The following is a 20,965-nucleotide window of genomic DNA, read 5'->3' on the forward strand; positions in this document are numbered from 1 at the left end:
ATTCATAGGCACTGAACGTCTTGTTCTGAATCTGAACTTACAGCTTAGAGCCTGCATTGCCACCTCCTCTGACTTTTCTTTCTATAAAGTTGCTGTAGTAAACTAAAAGGAAAGAAAAAATGCTCAATTGACATTCAGGCTTAAACATATTTAAATGAATTGGACTTCAGGACGTTGCTGAAGGAAACGTCAGCAAATGAATCACAAAACAAGCAGAAGGAGAAAGAAAAGTAACAATGAAACTGAGATGAAATAAAGCGTCAGTAAGAATTGGTAACTTTTCAAAATTACGTATTTTTCTTCAGAACCATTTGCGAAATATAATGAATCAGCATTTGTTCGCCATTCTTTCCTCAGGCAGTGGAATCAGTGGTGTGCAACACTCAGAATGAGTCCGATTAAGTTTCATGTAAGGGAATTCCTCTGTGAATGTCCTTTGTGTTGCCTTCACACCTGCTGAGCTAGGAGAAACATAACAGCTCCTTTCATTGCTCCAGTTAAAGCCTGTCACAAGGGTGACATCATTGCTCCCACAGACATTTTAACTTCAGGCTCTGGAGCCAGCCTTTCAAACTCAGGCAGAGAAATATCTGAACATCTATAACTGATTGTGTTAATTAACTTGCCAGATTCAGTTTGCAGGTATACAGCACGTTACACAGCTTCTTCAGCAACAGGTCTGTCAGCTAAGCGTTGTTAGCCATTTATTTTTCAAACAGAGATGGATTTCTTGTGAAAAGTGACTTTATGCTAGTCTGAGCCCTAGCTGAACTTCTGCAATACCTCTGGGATTTGAGTCTCAAAGACAGGGTATGCAAAGCTTTGGCTTCTTCTCAAATCCCCAAACAAAGAACTCCACAGATGGCTCTAGTGAAGCACGAGTTTTCAACTTTTTGAGTAAGCAAAAGAAAAAAAAAATCATTAAGTGAGACTTATGAGTACAGATCAACAACAGTGTATTATTCTTGGCTCTCTCAAGACATCTTTGTTCATTGTTGCCATTGAAACTGTGAAGAATAGGAAGACGACTGTGTGTGAGAAGGAAGAAGGAGGAGTTGAAGAGCAAAGTGGGGGATGGAGAAAACCATTACATCTTGTGTAAACTTCACATGTCAGCAGAGTAAAAAACGTGCTTTCTTAATTCTCACGTTTCTTGATCCATGGCATTTTGTTTTGCTTACGCGCACGCGTGTATGTGTGAATATTAATTATAAGAGAGTTATCATTATGACTTTTTACCATTGCAAATTCATTTCCACAAGATACAAAACTTAGATCACATGGGGATCAGGGACTTGCTTAATTACATAGTAAATAAATGAAAGCAGCAGATGGATTTAACATGAAAAGTGAACTATGCCAGGAGAAAAGTTGGAAAAAAAATCTATAAATCACTGTCAGGTGCTAAAGGCCATTTACCAGTTTAGATCATGCCTTTACTTTTCTGTTTTTGTAACTCACTGGTAAAAATATTCTCTTTGCTACCCAGAATTGCAGGGAGCAGTGATGATATACATATCTAGCGCATATAGCAATGGTAACAGAAGGATATGTTTTCCAGGTATACACTACTGTATAGACATTACTTTTATTCTGTGCTATAAAGCATTATAAAGTAGTGTAATAAAATATTTAAAATAAATCTCTATAAAAGTGCACTAATACATGTGCTACTTATAGTCAGATTGAAATCATTGTATCCTTTTTACAGGGGATGTTCCCGTGAGTGGTGAATTCTTCTTTGGCCTCAGTTCCTGAGGGAGTCAATGGGAATATTTATTCATTTTGTTTAATCTGAGTTAGTCATTAGTGAGCAGGAAGAGGATTCTGGTTTTATACACTGCCTTATGGGATTTGTGCATACTCTTTTTCTCATTGCGTAGACAGCTAGATCCAGGACTTGGTAATTTTTTGTAATATCTTTCAATGATTTCCAGAAGTAGAAGAGAGGGAAAAACTCTGTATGAATTTTGGTATGCTTTTGGGACCTAGAAATTCTGTGTACCTTGATTTTCTTCACCGCAGATACTTGTTTTAAGCCATCCTCCAAATCCCTCTTGTTGCATCACATAGAGTATCATTGGAAATGACTAAAGGGACTACAGTTATTCACTTGCTGGGGTTCTGGTAACTCTTACACCAAGACATGCAATAAGATATACAACATCCTAATTTTGGGTGCAAAAACAGTCCTTGCTTTCAGGACTGGTATCCAAAATACATGGTTTGCTTTCCCTCCCTCACCCTCCTCCCCTTTAAGACATCATTTTCCTTTTTCTTTCCCAGCAAAACTGAAAATGCTAGAGAAACTTAAATAAAAAAGAAGACAGGTGAAAATTATGATCAACCTATATAATAAACATTTCTCACAGAACTTCTCTTCTTAGCTGCCTGCCTCTGAGAAATTATGAATATTTCATACTTAGCTATGGTTTTGTTCATGGAAAATAAGGATTTATTTTTCAATTATACTGTATCCAGCATCCTTAATAAGTATACCCTGTTCAGGATAGTATCAAAAACATTCATATATGTAGTTTGCAAATTAAAATAGAATTATATGAAACAGAAAATTCTGTTTGATAAACCGCTCTTTGAAGAGTTATTTCTCCTACTTACTTCTGTTTTACTTCCACAGTGGTTATCAAAGTCAAATGCCAGTTTTCTGTACGGAAGCATTTAAATCAATTCTGAACGCGTTGTCTTTACTTGGCTGTACTGAAAACCAGTACAGTCTGTTGGGTTTTTTTCCTACACATGACTGGGTACCAAAAATTCACCTAAACTCAAGTTTAGCTCCCAAATTCAGTTATTCTGAGTTTGAGTGTTGAAGTTGGGTCAGTAGAAAACAGAAATAATTGCATTCAAATGTATAAAATCACATTTTCCATATTGAATTGGAAAGCTTATGAGTTTTTTCTTTGTGAAACATCTATCATTTGATTATAGAAAATGACACACGCAAAATAAGAGAACCACAAAATGTTGGGCATCAATGTTTTCTCAGGCTCCTGTGCAAACACAGTATGCTAATCCTGAACAAACAGAGGTTCTCGCGTGTTCGGCTAAACCATGATGACATTGGTCTAGCCCTACCATAAAGTTGATTTAACACTTTCACTGCTTATCTAGCTGCTTTCCTGGGGTCTAGCTTCAAGTCTTCTACAAATAAATGAGTTTTCTTTAGAGATAAAGTTAGGGTTAAGAGGCAAAGATTCAGAGGTAAAGTTTGGATTTGGTTAGGAGTACCAATTCCAAAAAGTTAAGCACGGGAGATTCAGTAGAAATGAGGCATACCATCCTTACAACATGGCACAAATATGAACACTTGAACGCTAATGATTTTATCACAAAAGGGAATATTTTTAAAAGAGTAACAGTAAGATAAGAACTTGTTGTGAACAGACTCATGGTATATGAAATCTATCTATGTCTACTGGGTGTTAGAGGAAATTGAATTCCTTAAGCTTTTGTACTAAGTGATCTGCACTTCACTCCCAAGCTGCTCTAGCGTGCCTGCCATGCTGACATCTTAGAATTCATAGTTTCGGGTTTTAACAGGTCTGTGCTGACAGGAAGCTGCTTCTAAGTCTTTCCCATAACAGGGATTTCCCAAGGTCAAAACCTGCCATGCAGCCTTTGCTCTTGTCTGGAGCCTGGAGTCATGGGAATCCCTGAGAGTTTGGTAGATATGAAGCAAGCAGCTGCCCAAATAAGACATGAAATCTTTTTGGATACTTGTTGAAGTCGAAGAGTTAATAGAAATTTTGGATGTGAAGGGAAAGTGCTATGCCTTTGGATACTTGAAGTTGCCAAAAAACAATGCAGAGAGCAAGTGATAGGTGACCCAGTCAGAGGTGAGTTTAGTACACAACACTAGCCAGGGAGCCCAAGAGGTGAGCAGAATCTCTAAAGTAAATTCAAATGATTAAATGCCACAAGTAATGATGCATTTCACCTAACTCTTGTTTTAATGGCAGCTTAAGACTTTAAATAAGAGTTACAAGTAGAAATATTCTCTTAATTCTCTGAAATCCAGAAAGGTCTGGTAGATACCGTAGAACTAAAGATTTTTCTTGGTGGCTCTGAAATCAAGCTTCGCATCCAAGCTTTTAAAACTCTGCAAGCTAGATTTGAACACTGGAAACACTGAACATCTGTTTTGAATGATCACCTTGCCCCCCATGCCCAAAAAAAAACAAACAAAAAAATCCAACCAAATTTATTCTCTAATAATCTGTGACAAAGCATCCCTTTGGTAGTTAACAGAAGTGTTTCCAATGCTCCATGGAGCCTTACTGTCATGCAGTCTTTGAGCTGATGCGAGTAGAGGTGACTGTGATTATTTACTATGACTGTGAATTACTGTAAGGTTGAAATGCATGAAATGTCTTCTTGTGTAGTAGCAATCAATATATTCTTTAGAGTTCAGTGCAATTTCATAAATGAAGGCAGGTATCAGTGCAAGCAAAATCTAATCAGATTATAAGGCTTTGTTTAACTGCTTCAGTGCTCCTATGGATGGTATACATCTGTGCTCTATTGAAATTAATGGGTTAGTCTCACATATCAACATTTCTGGGACTAAAAGAACACAATTGAATTGAATGCATTAGTGGAAGGCATTAATGGCAATTAGCATTTTAATATGAATGCTATAACATAAGACCATTGATTGCTAGTCTGATAACTACAGCATTCATATCCGAGAGACGTTCTGCACCTGTTGATCTCAAGACAATGAAAGCCCTTAGTAATTCCAGCCTGATGCCAAAACAGAAGAACTACAGTGTGTGCAAACGGCATTCAATGGAGAGCAGTGCTGCTCAGCAGCCAGGCAAGTCCTTGACTTTAGAAGTTACACTCTAGTTTCGGTTGTGTAAGCAAATATGAAAAAGCATTATGGTGAGCTCATAGGCTTTAAACTGGAGGGAAAAAAATCATAGTGATGACCACAATTATAAACCTGATACAACTGCTGTAACGGGAGTACTGGCAATGTAACTAGAATCTGGACAACTGGCCTAACATTTTTTCCTCTAGTGTTTCCAATTCAGAAGGATTTTTTAAAATATAATGTATAAATAAATATGTGTACTTCTGCATTTCTACAGTCTAGTGCTTCTGAAATCTACTGTATCTGTCAACAAATTTCTTTCTCTCATAGTGTTATTGCATTATTTTCTTTCTCACTTTTTACTCATAGTCATGCTTATACATCTAATTTACAAGGAATAACTGGAAATTCATCTTTGTTTAAATTTAGTTTCTTAAAAAACAAAATTACTTTGAAAAAGTTATTTTCTCATTAAATAAAATGAAATTTGCATACTGCATTTTTTTTCCCCTTAGGAAATCACAATGGTGTTTCTTTTTCTATTTTGTATTAGGAATGTGACAGATAGCCAGATATGGTTTGTAGAATTTTAACACAACCCACTTTTTTGTTCCCATTATGAAAATGCATGAAATGAAAAATAAGATTTTCCTTGGTATTCGGGTCAATCATGGTTTGGAAAAATAGGAGTGAATTTATTGCTTTGCAAAGCAGTTTGAAGTCTAGATATACAAACACTATAGAGAATATAGGTAGAATTATAAGTGCTTGTGATACATAGAGATACTTTAGGATGGTATATAATAATTTCTTTAATATTGTTATTATTTTCCCTTTCTAGGATGGAGAAAAAGCCAGCATCTTTATATGCACAGGCAATAACAAAACTTTCTTAATCAGATAGCTTGATCCACAAGAGTCTTTACATTGTTGGAATTACTTTTATGAAACTTTCAGATCCTATAAAAAAGTAGATAAAAACCAGATCCTATAAAAAAGTAGATAAAAACCAGCAAAAATGGACTTTGCCGTATGTTTGGCAATAGTTGGTTAAATTTTCAGTTTTGGAAAAAACATGCAAAAAGTATATTCAGTTCTATTTCTTTTACTCTGAGAAGCTGGTTTTTGTGAAACAAAGGTTGAGAGTGGATCACCATGCTTCTATTGTCCCATTTCAGTGCACATTGCCTGAGCTTTTCAGCACGTTCCATTATTTGTCCTCATCCTTGGTATATATGCGCAGTACTCTTTTTCTTATTTCCCTTTTTTTCCCCTTTCTGACAGTCAACATGGCATTCAGAGCCTTCCTTCTTGCGTCACTGTGTGCCACGTATCTACTTGCCATTCGTCATCTTTCTTCATTCATTTTTGTTCACAGCTTGCCTGCCTAGAATCACGTTTCTTTGTCTGCCTTAATTCTGCATGTTCACTCAGTGTTCATTGACTTTTCTGCATTCATTCTCATGCACTGCACGTGAGCTAAGCATTCATAATTTTATCCTGTATGTCCTCTTGTCTTCACATCCATTCATCTGTGGTCTCCTTCCTTTTTCTATTCATTATGATTTAAATCACTCCGTTAACGTGTCCACCACCTGCTGGCAATAAGATGCAAAGCAAGAAGGCTGAGCACATTCCTCTTTTATAATTTAAGCTTGTATCAGAGTCCAGACTTGATTGGGAATTTACCTTCCATTCAAACGAAAACACCCCCTAGATGAGGCTGTAAGGCTGGACAAGAGTTGCATTGGCTGTCATTCATTTGCAGCTAATTTCAACTGTGATCAAGGCTCCATAGACAGAGGGATGCAAAGCAGCTACCTCCCTGACTTCCTGAACTAACAGCCTGGAGGAGCCTGGGCTCTGCGGAGGAATATCATCCAGTGGTGGGCTGCTGTTTCAGGCACTAAACAAGGTGGAGAGCTTTAGCCCAGGTTTTCTGGAGCAGATCTCGGACTTAAGACTTACTGTGGTATTTGGAACAGAGTGCATCAACAGCCAGCCAGGTCCAATGGGTTTGAAGGGCTTACTCATTGTTATCTCAAAGGATATTCAAATGCACGATCCTTGAATCATGCAAGTTGGAGCCGCACTCACCCTTACTAAGACCTCTGTTTGTATATCAGTATCTTGGACTGAACCGTAGATGACTGTTAGATGCTGCATAAGCACACATGAAAGCATGGTTCTTGCTCCTGATTTATGCACTGAAGATCAAATTGGACGAGTGCTGTTCCAGTGTGGTTTGCAAGCTTATGCTGAAAACCTTGGTAAAGCATGTGAATTCTTTCAGCAGATAAGTCTTCATTAATTCAGTGTTTTATGCCTTTATAACTCAGAGAATATGGTTTGAACTCTGGTGACCTATGTAAAATGTGAAGATAATTTATTAGTTCTTGGTTGTTTGCGAAGTATTCAGATCTTAAAAAATAATGTTATCATGTCAAAGGTGGTTTCTAAGTAAAACTTTTCATGATTGGCAGTAGTTATTTCTAAAATTGTCTGTCTTTAGGACTTCGGTTCAAGAAATGGTTCTGGTTTTGCAGGGAGTAGTTTTGTGCTTCTAACGGATGAACGACAGCACTGAGTACTAACGTGGTTGTTTCTGGCAAGTTCTAAAACATTCAGCTTTACAGTGCAATCAGCTATATTATATCTTAAAATAGTTTCTCAGGGATAATCCTTTTTATTTCTTTAGAGATGAAACTTGTACAAAGCACATTATTCACCATAGAGGTAAAATTAGCAGAGGATATTCTTGAGTTTTGAGATTCGTTCAAAGCTAAAATCATGTGAGTTTATATAAACAACACATCAAAAGAGAAAAAAACATTTTAATAAACCCCTGGGAAGTAAAAATTCTGTGGTTTGCACAGATGTTAGCTAGGATGCAAGTGAGCTTTAGTGGCCAAAAGCCATTCCTCAGCTGCTACTGCTCTCTTGGAGAGAGAGGAATTAATCTTTTCATTATCCACCTTTGACCAGTTTTGGGCAAAGGCAGCATCATTTCCAGCTGACTCTTAGGTTCAGATTACAGACTGAAGAGAGATTTGGATGTAGATTTCAAATGCATTTAAACTGTTATGTTTTCTGCATTGATATCTCTTTTTTGTATGGTACAGTACTAATGCCATCTGATATGCACGTATAATACCTGCTGCTTAAGAGTTCTGGCTTTTTTCTCTAAGGAAGAAAATAATTTTATTTGCTTTGCAAGACAAAGCTTATTATAACGACAAAATTTCAGGGGTTTTTCTTTTTCTTTCTGACACTACAAATACAAAAGATAAGCTTCTGGCTGTGTTTCTTACATTCTGAATATGGATACAGATTATTTTAAAAGAAAAATAATTTACTTGATTTCTTCTAAGCAGATTAATATTAATGAAATGGAAATATATTGGAGTGAGCCACAAAACAGACCAACTTATAACAGGCCACCATACATCCCAAAGAAATGTTCCTTAAAGAGTCTGGAATGACACTAGAAATATTCTACACTTCCAGTAAAGGCACAGAGACTCAAAGACTCAATTAGAGATCTACAGCAGGATCCTTCATTGATCAGTCCTGATGCTACCTAGCTGCTCGTTTACAGAATTGTAAATGGTCGCAATACATTCTCAACATGGTAATCATGGAGGAGTTAAACTTTACACTTTGATATGTATTAGATAAAAATAACCCAAAGAGTTTGAAAGCTTCTGCTATCTGCTGACATATAAGTAAAATGTTGGAAATTATGGATTTTGAATCCCACAGCGAAACATGGAAAGGAGCTGTTTTCATAGGGCTGGTGGATCATGGTTATCCAGAACAAATACATCACAAATTATTTTTATTGTTGTTGCTGTTTTAAATATTAATCACTAAATCCTCAGAGTCCAATTCTTAGTTAATAACTGACAATACGAGGAGCTTCTAAACACAGTCTTCAGACAAGTTTATGTCCTGCTTGCCATGTTCAAATTACAATGCTTCAGGATAGAAAGAGTAAAAAATTTTTTACAACTAGTGGAGAACTTGCTGTCACTAAACAACTGCTCTAAGAACTACTGTGAGGTCTGCATAGAGGTTAAGCCACAAAACCCATGGAGAAAGAGAAAAAGTACCATGGACAACTTACTTCTTATGCATTTTCAGTGTCCACTTTAGGAAGCTTTTGTAGGTGAAACAGTGATGGTTTTGTGTCTCTTACCACCCCAGGCACCATGGGTATCTTTGCATCCTACCAGAGAGGTGTTTCTGTAGAGATGTATGAGACCACATGGTGAAACACCCATCATGAATCTCTTTCTTAGGATGATTAGCTTTACATAGCTGTCATGTGGGAAGGGTTCTTCATCTGTGGCAATGTATCCACCAGCGCAATTAATCTGCCTCGACAAGGATTGCAGCTGCTATCAATTCCTTGCCCGTATGTCCTATTAATCCAACATTGTATGTAACTTAAAAAAAGCGTATTGTGAAAAGTAATAGAAGAGATTTAAACTGCTTCGTACACTGATCTGTAAAAAGAGTAAATAAGGGACAAGAGTAGATAACACTGAGTGAGAAAAGTGAGGTAAGCATGATTACCTAGTGTTTTGTATCAAACAGGCATCAGATTAACACGAGTCTCTTGCCTTTTTAGAGTGACTGAAGAATTTTTTCATTTGCAGGGAGATGGAAATGTTTTGTTTATTCAGCTGTGGCTACTGAACAGGTAGTATGACTCTTGGCTTGGCTATGCTTTGGAAGTTGAAGCATCACAGCCCTTGTTTATGTTTACTCATAATACTTGATGAAGTAAGCCAGGAAGTGAACCTCTCTCAGAAACTCTGTTTTTCACATCCCAATCCATAATCCTTGGCCTGAGGTAAAACCACTTCAGACAACTCAGTAAAGCCAGGACTGGTCCCATAAATCAAATTTCCAGAGCAGACTGTCTGCATATGAACTAATTGCTTAAGTAGTACACTGATCTGTACAGTCAATTTTTTTTTTTAAGAGTTCATCTGTTATTTTTGTTGTCTTACAAAAAGGTGGTGATGTTTGCTTATTTTTTTATCATTTTTGGTTCCTTGGGATGTTGATACAAGGAAATTAAAAATGTAATGGATGAGTTTATGGTCCTTTGAAGAGCATCAAGTCTCTTTGTTCCAAAATTATGCTTGTCATTCACAGCAAGCAGTTAATGTGATGTTTGTGGGTGGAATAAACAATGTGGAACCCACCATACTGACTTCTCCCTACTTCCTTTCTGCTGGAAGAGGCAGACGCTACTCATTTATTTATCTTAACTTCTAGACAGTGCCACAAGGTCTTGATCTGTCTAATTTGAAGGTCACTGCACTGTTTTATAGAATCATAAAATCATTTAGGTTGGAAAAGACCTTTAAGATTGTCGAGTCTCCAGCCATAAACATAACACTGCCAAGTTACTGAATCATATCACTAAGTGCAACATGTACACATCTTTTAAATACCTCCAGGGGTGGTGACTCCATCACTTCCCTGGGCAACCTGTTCCAATACTTGACAACCCTTTCAGTGCAGAAATTTTTCCTAATGTTCAATCTAAACCTCCCCTGGCATAATTTGAGACTGTTCCTCTCTTGCTATCATTTTTTACTTGGGAAAAGAGACCAACACCCACCTCACCACAAAGTCCTTTCAGGTAGTTCTAGAGAGTAGTATAGTCTCCTGTGAGCCTCCTTTTCTCTGGACTAAACAATCCCAGTTCCCTCAAACTGTCTTCATAAGACTTGTGGTCTAGACCCTTCACCAGCTTTGTTGCTCTTCTTTGGACACACTCCAGCACCTACACGTCTTTCTTGTCGAGAGGGACCCAAAGCTCAACACAGTAATTGAGAACAAAGTATTACGAGAATTAGGGCTTTTCTTTGTCAGACAGGAAGAAGACATTGAATGACAAGAGTGCTGAGTGCCTTTGGCAGGCAGTAGAGAGCAGCTTAGATCAATGTATAACTTAAGTAGATTAGTTCACAAAAAGTTGGTTTTCTGCTTTGTAAAATTGACTTATAAAGCTAATTTGGCTTTATTGAGTTGTCCAAAGTGGTTTTAATTCAGGCCTAGGATTATGGTTTGGGATATGAGAAACTGTGTAGGGATTTTTGTCACTGTGTTCAGGTAATATAGAAATACCTTTACACGCTTAATAGTGTTGAGTGGGAAAGGGATTCGTTCAGCTCAAGAGAGTGTAGTCAACAGGCTACATGGGACAATATTTGATTGCAATTCGTAGGAAGAACAGACAGTTGTGAAATTGCATGGAGTGATTGTGAAACTTGTGGGGGAATAGAATGTTTCATTTTTACAAAGCTTTTGTCTTGTGCATGCAGCAAGAAATGTTTTGTTTATTTTTTTTCTCTCATTCAGATACTGTAAAATAGCCAATTGAAGTTTGTACTGTGTCATGGAAGCCCTGTTTATTTCCCACAGAGTAGCTATCTGACAAACCGTTGTCCTCAGAGCCCATTTACTGTAGACATACAGGTCTAGCCCACATACAGGTATAGGTGGTAATTTTGCTGCTGTAATTATTCTCCTTTTCTAGATATGAGCTGCATTTTTTCACTCCTAGGTAGTAAAGCTGAATACATGCTTGGAGCTACATTCTGCGTTTGTCAAATGCTTTACCAGATGGATGGAAGTAGTACACTTATGCCTGTGGATAGAATCAAGCAGTTTGTGCTTTTCATTATCAACAGAGAGGCCAAACTAAGCAACTCTACATACTCCTATTGCTATATGTAAAATATTTGTTTTGTGCATTTCTGCAGCAAAAGTTTCACTTGTGCGATGGAGAAAGAGAAAAAAAGGGAGTACAAGAAAATCAAATTAAAATTGGGGTCTGAGGGTTGCAACTTGTATTCAAGACTACAGTTTACTACTCGATCTCTAGTAATTTTCTCTCTGATATAGTTTACTGAACTAGAGAGCTAGAACATGAATAACAGTATAACAATACTAAAATACAACGTGTGGCCTAAGGTGGAGATTATCTGAGCCTCAGTGTGGAATACATTATGTCTAGTTTAGACTCACTGATAATCAGAATCTTCCTTCTATTAAAGTCCAAGTAAGTCTGTCACATTCAGTTTGTTGCTTCCCTCAGATTTGGTGACAAACAATTTGAATCAAAAAAGACAAATAATTGTTACAATAAGATCCCAGCCATTTTGTTTAGTTGATTGAACTACTATGTTTTGCTGCGCAGTGGTAACTACAAAATATTTGGATTATTTTGGGTTCTAGTGGTTGACATTCAATATAGGGAATAGATACGATTTTTAGAAATGTTAGCTTAAGGCTCAGTGTCAGATAGGAAGCCTATGACAGAACTGTGTTGGAATTTAGGTCCTTTCGGTCCCAGTGTATTGGCATAACAGTAGCAATTTCCTAGTGAGTGAAAGATATGACATGCCACAGCTGCAAAAAGCTGAGAGAATCTTGTCTAAAAGAGCAAGTCAAAGAAATGGTTTATTTTTTAAGGGAATAAGGTTTCTTTTATGAATTCATTTACTTAAGCAGATAGCATATTAATCTATAAATGTAATAAAGTAGCATTCTTTGTTTAGAAGAATGGTTTATGTGTTTCATACGTTAAGAATGCTTTAGCCTAAGTAACAGTTGTGATTTGGTTGGAGTGAATGCAGATAGTCATTTGGGGTAAAAATGAAAGAATTTGGTCAATGGTTTGGTTTTGGTACCTGAAATGAGAGACACACGTACGTATCCAATATGACACAACTGGGTATTTGCAAAGAATTATCATGTATGTTAATTATATGTGTGGTAAATTTACCACTGTAATTATTCTACTTTTCCAGATATGATCTGCATTTTTTCACTCCTAGGTAGCAAAGCTGAACACATGCATGGAGTTACATACTATATCACATGCAATGATATTGCTTTTTTTTTTTTTCTAAGGCTAGGAAAATTCCTACTGACTCAAAAGAGAAGAAGATCCCAGGACTTATAATCATCTAACTTTGGTAGGTATACAATGAAAATGTATCTATATAAATGAAATTGCAATGTTGTGAAATTGCTTTGAACACAAGTATATTCTTTTATTGTAGAGCTCTTTGAGAAAACTGAAATAATATTTTTGTGATTTTTTTTTTTTCAAAACTCATCAGATGAAATCCAGTGTCTATTTTGTTCTTTTCTATAATGAGCTTTTTGGCAGTCTCTGGTGGGTTATAGTGTGTTTTGCTTCATAGAGTTTAAATGGAAGCTTCTTGACAGCTGTACTTTTCTATGGTGATTTTTGTTGTCTTTCTGTTTATAGTCCTTTTATTAGTGTATTTTTGGTTCTTTTAACTAACCAAGGAATTCTCAGAACTGTTAGAAATCAGATGATCTAGTAGCGTCACTTTTACTAACTATAGGACCATTTTTCACCACTAAAATTCTGAGGAAGGAGTGTCTTTTGCACTTGAAAACCTATCTGGAGCTGAGTTTAACAGCATAGGCCTGCTCCAGTACCACCTAACTCTAGAGGAGCCTGATCTCCATTAGGGCCTCAGTTTTTAGTTTATTTCCCTATGGAAACAAAGTTTACACGATATATTCTTTTCCTAGCCTTTTCTTCCTGTACCTTCCTCCTTGCATGAACAAATTCAGGATGTTTGTGAAAGTAGGAGGCAATTCCTCTTCTGAAGGAAAGGCTCCATTAAAAGCTCTCCCCTTATTAGACATGGGAGAATTCACATGGAACAGCTTTTTATGTGGGTGGGACTTTGCAACGTTTCTTCCCCACATGGATTCTTTGATCTATAAAGAGGGGTGAGGTCACACTTAGTACAGTGCTGTTAAAAAGTCATTAAACGACTTTATTGAAAGTCAGGCTTCATTTATTCTGATGTTCACACAACTGTTGTTTACCTCAGAGTTCCTCAGGCACGCCAGATTGTGCTAGAAATGTTTTTTTCTCAGCATTGCTGACCAGCATTGTGTTTATCGTATGCTTACATGCATTCAAGCCTCATTCCTTTATCAGTCTGCTTAGAGAGTTTCGATGTGGCGGTCATCCTTACACCCATGGGCAGACAGCATGCAAATATGGTGGCAGCATGTTTCACTCCAAAAATTTGGAGCTTCCTATGGCAGCCTGGCTGCTAGAATGCTCACCTGGAACAGGAGAGCATCAAGTTTTCTTTGCCCCTTGAAGGCACTCTCAAATGTAATTTGTGATAATTTGTAAGCTATTTGGTAGGGCAGATGGAGGTTAGGAATCTGGATTTGATGGGCCATACTGTTAAGTTTGGGTCTGTCTTACTTTGTGGTTCCTAACTAAAACACATTCCTGAATGTCATCACACCTGAGCTATGAGGCAATTCATCCCCTCATCTGAACGTTATAATTAACTCCAGGACAAGCCAAAACCAAAGCCTTGGGTCCATTTTCTCCACATTTCCTAAGTAAAGGGAAAATTTATATTCAGATGATGTGACCCAGGCTCGTGTCTAATTGCAGCCTTTCAGACTATTTACATTTCTACCAATTAGAGAGGCATGAGTCACCTGAGGCCTTCTTTATAGGAAGGAAAAAGAAAGGAGTGAAACTCATGTCAGGAGGCTGATGCTCTGCAGAGTGCGTGTGGCTAGCAGTGGTATGGCACATAGGGAAAAAAGCAAAGGCTGTGCTATGTTAGGTGTATTTTTTCTCAAAGTGAGGGACTAAGTTTTTGAAGTTTGCATTGTTGTTTATAAAACAGCTGTTCTAAGTAGGTGTTTCTTCCAAGGTTATGTGTGTTTGCCTGGGTGATTGTTGCCTTTCCCTTAGCACTACAGCTGCAGATGACAAAGTTATGTGCAACTGAAGACAGCACATACCACTTGCGAAGAAATTACAGGAAAGATTGTTCTTTTTCTTAGAATCTCCTCCACAAAGAGGAAAAGAATAAAGCAAAACAAAACATCACAAGTACGTAATGGTCATACATTCCTGTTTCTTTTGCCCTTTAACACTATATTTAGAATGTTTGTGTGATATGACCATATGTCTCTCTTAAAAAAGATGTCTGTATCCGCTAAGAGGAAAGGCCTTCTTTGGTGGGAGATGCTCTGTGGAAACAGATTTTTCATCTCACTTTATTTCTTCTTCAATTAATGTTTTTACTGTAGGCTCAGCCTTGTTTACATCTGAAGTCAATTAAAGATTAGTCACAGACTTAAATGAAAATAGGACTGAATTTCTAACAGTAGGCCTTTGAAAGAGAATCTGAATAGAATGTGCTGTAACCACTGCAGGAGGTACATTATTATTAGTTCTCCTGTCTTTTTTTCTGTCTACCTTTTGAGCTCTTGAATCTTGTGATAAGCATATTCCAACTATTTATTTTCCTAAAAGCTTCTTTCAAATATTTCCTTTTAAGAGTGTTAAAGAGTTATATGTCCCCGTAATATAAATTTAGAAGTTAGAAAAGTCAAAAGTCTCTCTCATATGGTAGTACATTTTTTGTATTTACTGGTACAAAATGTTTTATTATAGAAAAACTCTTATGAAAGGGATTCATTTATTCGGGGAGTAGGTCATGTGAACAGACAGCACAGAAAGAAATACAACCAATCCAAACAGATTTTCTTTTCTCTCACACAAACATGTTGTTACAGACTCATACACCTGCTTGTGCAATCATCCTTTTGTTTTCACAATTAAGTCTACCACATGGGATTTTTTTGTGCCTTACAACTAGTCTTTTAGTACAATTCATTACTGGTCCACACACAGTCATTGCTTGATAACTTATGGATCAAATGTTGATACGAATTATTAGCATTAACAGTTGTTCAGAACAAGTCAGTCAGAATCAAATTGATATTGAATCTTATTTAGCTTGTTCTAAAGAGTGGAATTCTTAAAAAAAAAAAAAAAAAGCAAGCACTCTCCACAGATAAATGCAAACCATAGTGTTTGAATTATGTGAATGATAGGTCAGTAAACCAAGTATTTTTCTCCTATAAACTCATAGAAATTGCATGGACATTCAGTTTCCTAGAACATTGCCTAGCCTGTGGTTCACGCTTTTAGAATAGCTAACTGCATTTTTTCAAACCTTTTTTTTTTGAGCTGGAGATAGCAGTTAGGGTAATTAGTGATCAGTGATCTTAAAAAGTAAGAATTTTATTGACTGAAGTGGTACTACTGTTTTGACATCTGTTTAGCAGCTGTAATAATCAGTGGTACTAGAGACAAACGTGCAATGAAAAAACTGAATGAGTAAGGGCATTTTGACAGAGTATCTTTGTAAGATTTGATAGTGTAAATACATCCAAGTTTTTTATGCATTGGCAAAGATGCATGCACAAATTGTGTGTATGTGATTGTGTGTATGCACACACATGAGATACACTTCTGAGCTTTTAGATTTTTCAGATCAGTTAAGAAATATTTGTATATGTAACTGTAGTATATCTACTGGATTGTGAATAGTTCTTCAGTACCAAAACACATGCACATCCTTTGTCAGCAATAGTCTGTGATATAAACCAAATGTCTGTTTAGTAGGCAAGTATTACAAAAGTTGTCTATTTTAATTCAAGTACTGAAAGAAATGAGAAGAACTAGGTGATTACAGTGCAAGATTAATCCCTTGCTCTCAGGAAGAGAGCTAAGGCACAGAGCAGCAGAGAGCAGTTTAATCAGGTCTATGTGCAATTTTTATCATAACTAGTACAAGAAGAAGGAGGTTACAATTGGTGCTGGATCCTCTTTGGGAAACCTCTGAGTGCGTTTTGAGCAGGTGAGGGGAACTAAGATACTGTTAAATTAATGGCAAGTGGTCAATGTATTCTGGAAAGTTTCAGGTGCATATCTTTGAGTGATTTAAAAGCTTTATTAACAGAAATAAAAATATTGTTCATAATATTTTACCTCACAAAGAACTTTTTTACTAAGGAAGGTCCACAAACAGAAGCTTTGAATAGTGGCCTTTGTATAGTGGCCTATCAAGTGGCCAACTTGATGAAAATTTTCCTATGTTGCTCTGTGTAGTTTTCATTATAACATCCACTGGAAAAATAAAAAAAAGACTTAACATTTCAGAATTCATTTCTTTCATTTCTTTTTACTGGATGTAGCATTACTTTAGTAGTAGAATGGAAGGAAACCTTTAAAAACCACATCTCTGAGATTTCCTAATCCTCAGAACTTGAAGCATCTATTTCCGAAACCTACTTTTCTCAATATTAATTTTGGTACAAAGTTTTATTGTAGCTCTAAAAAAATGTTATTCTATCATCATTATCATCATCCTGATGCTATCTAGATGCTTCTCATTAAATAACTGAGAAAATGGCTGGGAAAATGCCTATTTTGTTACAGTGCAAATTTCATAAACCAGTTATGGTTTATATTAATACTTTTTCCCAGAAGAACACATGGCTTCTTGCCATATTGGCTTTGGTTCCTCAGTGAATCACTCATAAAGGAAATCCAACTTGTGAAGTAATGATTTGATATTCTCTGTTTTTCTTTTTTATTTTCTTTTTAAAAATTGTCTTGTGAATTAAAATGATACATTTACCCAAAAGAAAAAAAAAACACAGTAATTCACCCATTTGAACAGAACATCAAGGTTAATGTTCTTTTGTAATAGAAAAACTGTACCAGGATGCTTTTGTGTGCTTCAGATAGATACAATATATTTATTTATAACTAGGATGTCTTCTGGGGAAGATGGAGACCAGAATAACGAAGTTATGGTAAATGATAGTGTTTTGGTTTTTTTTTCCAGTGGTAGTAAATGTAAAATCTGACAGCACTTCAGACTGAAGTAAACTGTTTGGCAGCAAAGTTGGTAATAACATATAGGTACAGTTTCAGGATTGCTCTCAGGCCTTGCCAGGACATCTCACTGAGATGAAATTTTACTTCTGCATAGTCAAACATTGTATTCCCTGGGAAATCGTCTTCCTTTCAGTTGCAGTAATGCTCTAGGGTACTGCAAATTATTTTTATTCAATGCCTTGACTCAAGCCATATTTAGGTTTAAAACCACAATGTAAGAATATATCATGTCTACATTAAATTACATAGAGGGTAAGCTTGGTTAGATAGAAGTCTTTACAGAAATTTTGTCTTTCTGTTGGAAATCACTTAACAATGCCTGAGCATTAGTCTCCAACATATTTTTAAACCAAGTTCTGAGACTCGTAGTCCTTCAAAAATAATACTACTATTACAAGGTATAGATGATCTTCGTTTTTGATATATGAGTTCTGTCATAGGTGGTTATGTTATCTTTTGTAGTATTTTAAAATGAAAGACAGGCTGTTTTAGCTGAATAACTTTCCCTGCCATGTTTCTAAATAAATAAAGAGCTCATGTATTTCATAGGAGTATCTATTGTCTCTCTATGATATGCACCATCTCACAAATCTTAAAACATTTTGTGTCCTCCCAGTTTTCTTGCTCGTATGTGTTGACCACCTTCTGTGGATTTTTAGAGGATAGCTGCTTTATATGTACTTTTTCCTGGAAGAAATCCAGCACTAAGTTGAAGTGTAATAGATTTTATTCTAAATCATAGCAATAATTTGTTTCATGTTCAGCTTCCAAACAATGATAAACTAATTAGAAACCAACCACCTTTAATGGTTTTGAGTTTCACAAGACTAACTCCTACTATATGCTCCTCTTCCAAGAATTTTTCTTTATTCCTATCAAAGGATCACATATATCAACTCTTCAACAATTTGTTACCTTGGATTCATAGTACAAAGCTCTTTTTATCTTTGTTTGATAAGTCTTCTGCTTATATCACAGAAATGTTTTTTAAAGGATGAAGGAGTAATATGAATTCTTGTCTCATGTATATTAACCTGGTTTAGCAGTTGGTTTGATTAAAACAAAAAGCTTAGGAACACCCTGTCCTTAGCTGAAGAAATCAAGCCATGAAAAAGCCTCTCTCTCTCTCTCTCTCTTAGTGATACGTTCCAGTTTATAATTTTCACCACCTCAAATATGCCAGATTTTAAATTTCTTTTGTATGTGTGCACTGAAGGCCATGTTGGCGTAGACAATTCATAATTTCAGGAGGGAAAGGGGAGACCAAAGAGTGAGCTGCATGGCAATGCACACAGATACTGTCATGTCCCTTGGTGCAGCCACCACTAAAGCTTCCCTGATCACGTCTCTGGAGGACTGTGAATGGAATATATGAGTACTGACTTTGCCTCCTTTGAACTACTCCCTTTGGGCTTTTCTAGGAGAATGGGCTTGCAAGAATGTGGACATCACACATTAATCTCAGACATGAAGACACCAAAACTAACAAATACAAAGCCAGCAGTAAGATGACCACAGGTAGGCATGTGGATTTGTTATCAAGCGATGGCATGCACTGCACAGTGCATTATGCTGAGAATAAACTACTACTCATTGGTAGCTTGGGTGTTTGTCTTTCTGCATTTTTATCTGGTTTCTTATGATTGGAATTATTCCCTTAATGGTTAAGTGACTAAACAAGAAATTTAATACATTATTAGAAACCATAACTTTAATTCCTTATTAGATATTTAGAAATAAAGTTCTCACCCTTGAGATTCAATTTAACTTCTTTTAATCTCTTTGTTAGCATTTTCAGAAGGCTCTTTTCTTCCTTTCAGTTTAGGATAATTTAGTCCCATTTTCAATGCACCTTTTTAATTTGCTGCAGATGGCTAACTGCTTTTTTCTCAACTCTGCCCTTTATAGTGTCTTTTTAATGATTCATTCCAGGATCACTTTATCTGCCTCAGCCTGTGGTTTTCATTTTTCGTAACTACTTTCAGGTACATATAAACCTCAACTATAAGGGTTTCAGGGAATAGCACGTGACAAAACTGACTAAAAATCACCCATCTCCTAGTGTCAGAAAAAGTGTATACTGTATTTGAAAACAGATTTGATCATGGCCTTAGATATGATCCCTGCTAGGAGAATTAGGTTTTTGCAGCTTTCATTCAAACTTTCCAAGCTCCTGCTGTAGATCACGTTAGTCTGTTGAAAGCCATCCCTTTGAGGTTGTAGGGCACAGCAGAAGGAGAGCAACAACCAAAGTAAAACCCAGCTCAAGCTATAGAATAGCTAGAGATATTCAAAACTGATGGCTTTTTCTGGGTTAAAATTGCAACAGACTCTTTATAGTTTTTTTAATTTTACAAAAGAATTTACAGGTCTCTGTTTTCTGCCAGTTTCTACTAAGTGAAAAAACCTTTAAAGTATTGTCTTGGGCCTTACTGAATGCAGAATAGAACTGTAAGCCATACATACAATCTTCACAGAATGTTTCCATAGTTGTTCTTTCCTCCTGAAAGGAAATTCAACCTGCTGCTCAAAGGCCATAGAAGTTTATAATCGCTGAAGACAATGCCTCAATCTATTCCCTGTATCTTCTTCCATGGTTAAGCCCTAGTCAGCAGTCACTCACGACTTTTAATTTGTCTGAAGTTGAATGCAGCCCCTCCTCCTTCAGTAGCTCATTTTTTTCTCTTCTGTAGAAAGGCTGATGAAAAGAAGCTGAATGCATAAACCTGACTGCTCAGCACTTCTTTCTAGCTGTATTTTCTCAAGCCCTTTTAATGACTAATTGGCCTTTAAGAACATGTCTATTTTACTTATCCCTCACTGCTTTCTGTCTTAGTGATGTCATTCTGCTTTACCTAAGCTCTCAGCTTTGTTGAATGGTATTGTTACCATACATATGGTGAGGGCCAACAGTGCTTGCAATGTTTGCTTTGTAATGCATGAAAAAGACTTAATTATTCAAGTCGTTTCAATAGTCTTTCTGAATGCAGGTTCCTATTAACCAACTTTTAAAAAATTGGCTGGAGAGGATGGTAGAAACAATAACAGCAACAACATAGAAGAGTAAAGGTTAAAGAAGGTTTGAGATGTACACACTAACAAATGTTTAGTTCATTTAATACAGTTTTAGGCTTAGGAAGAAAAATCTTCTATTCTACTGTGCATGCATTTTTGTTTTCCAGTAACCTCCTGCCTATACAACCTACTAAGCTAGTCTTGCCTGCACATGGACATGCACACAAGAAGAGTAAAGCAATTATTAATTGCAGATGCTTATCAGCACATAAGATAAAAGTAGTATAAGGCAATAGCATCCTATATTG

The sequence above is a fragment of the Tauraco erythrolophus genome, chromosome 7, assembly GCF_009769465.1.
Source record: "Tauraco erythrolophus isolate bTauEry1 chromosome 7, bTauEry1.pri, whole genome shotgun sequence".
NCBI lineage: Eukaryota > Metazoa > Chordata > Aves > Musophagiformes > Musophagidae > Tauraco > Tauraco erythrolophus.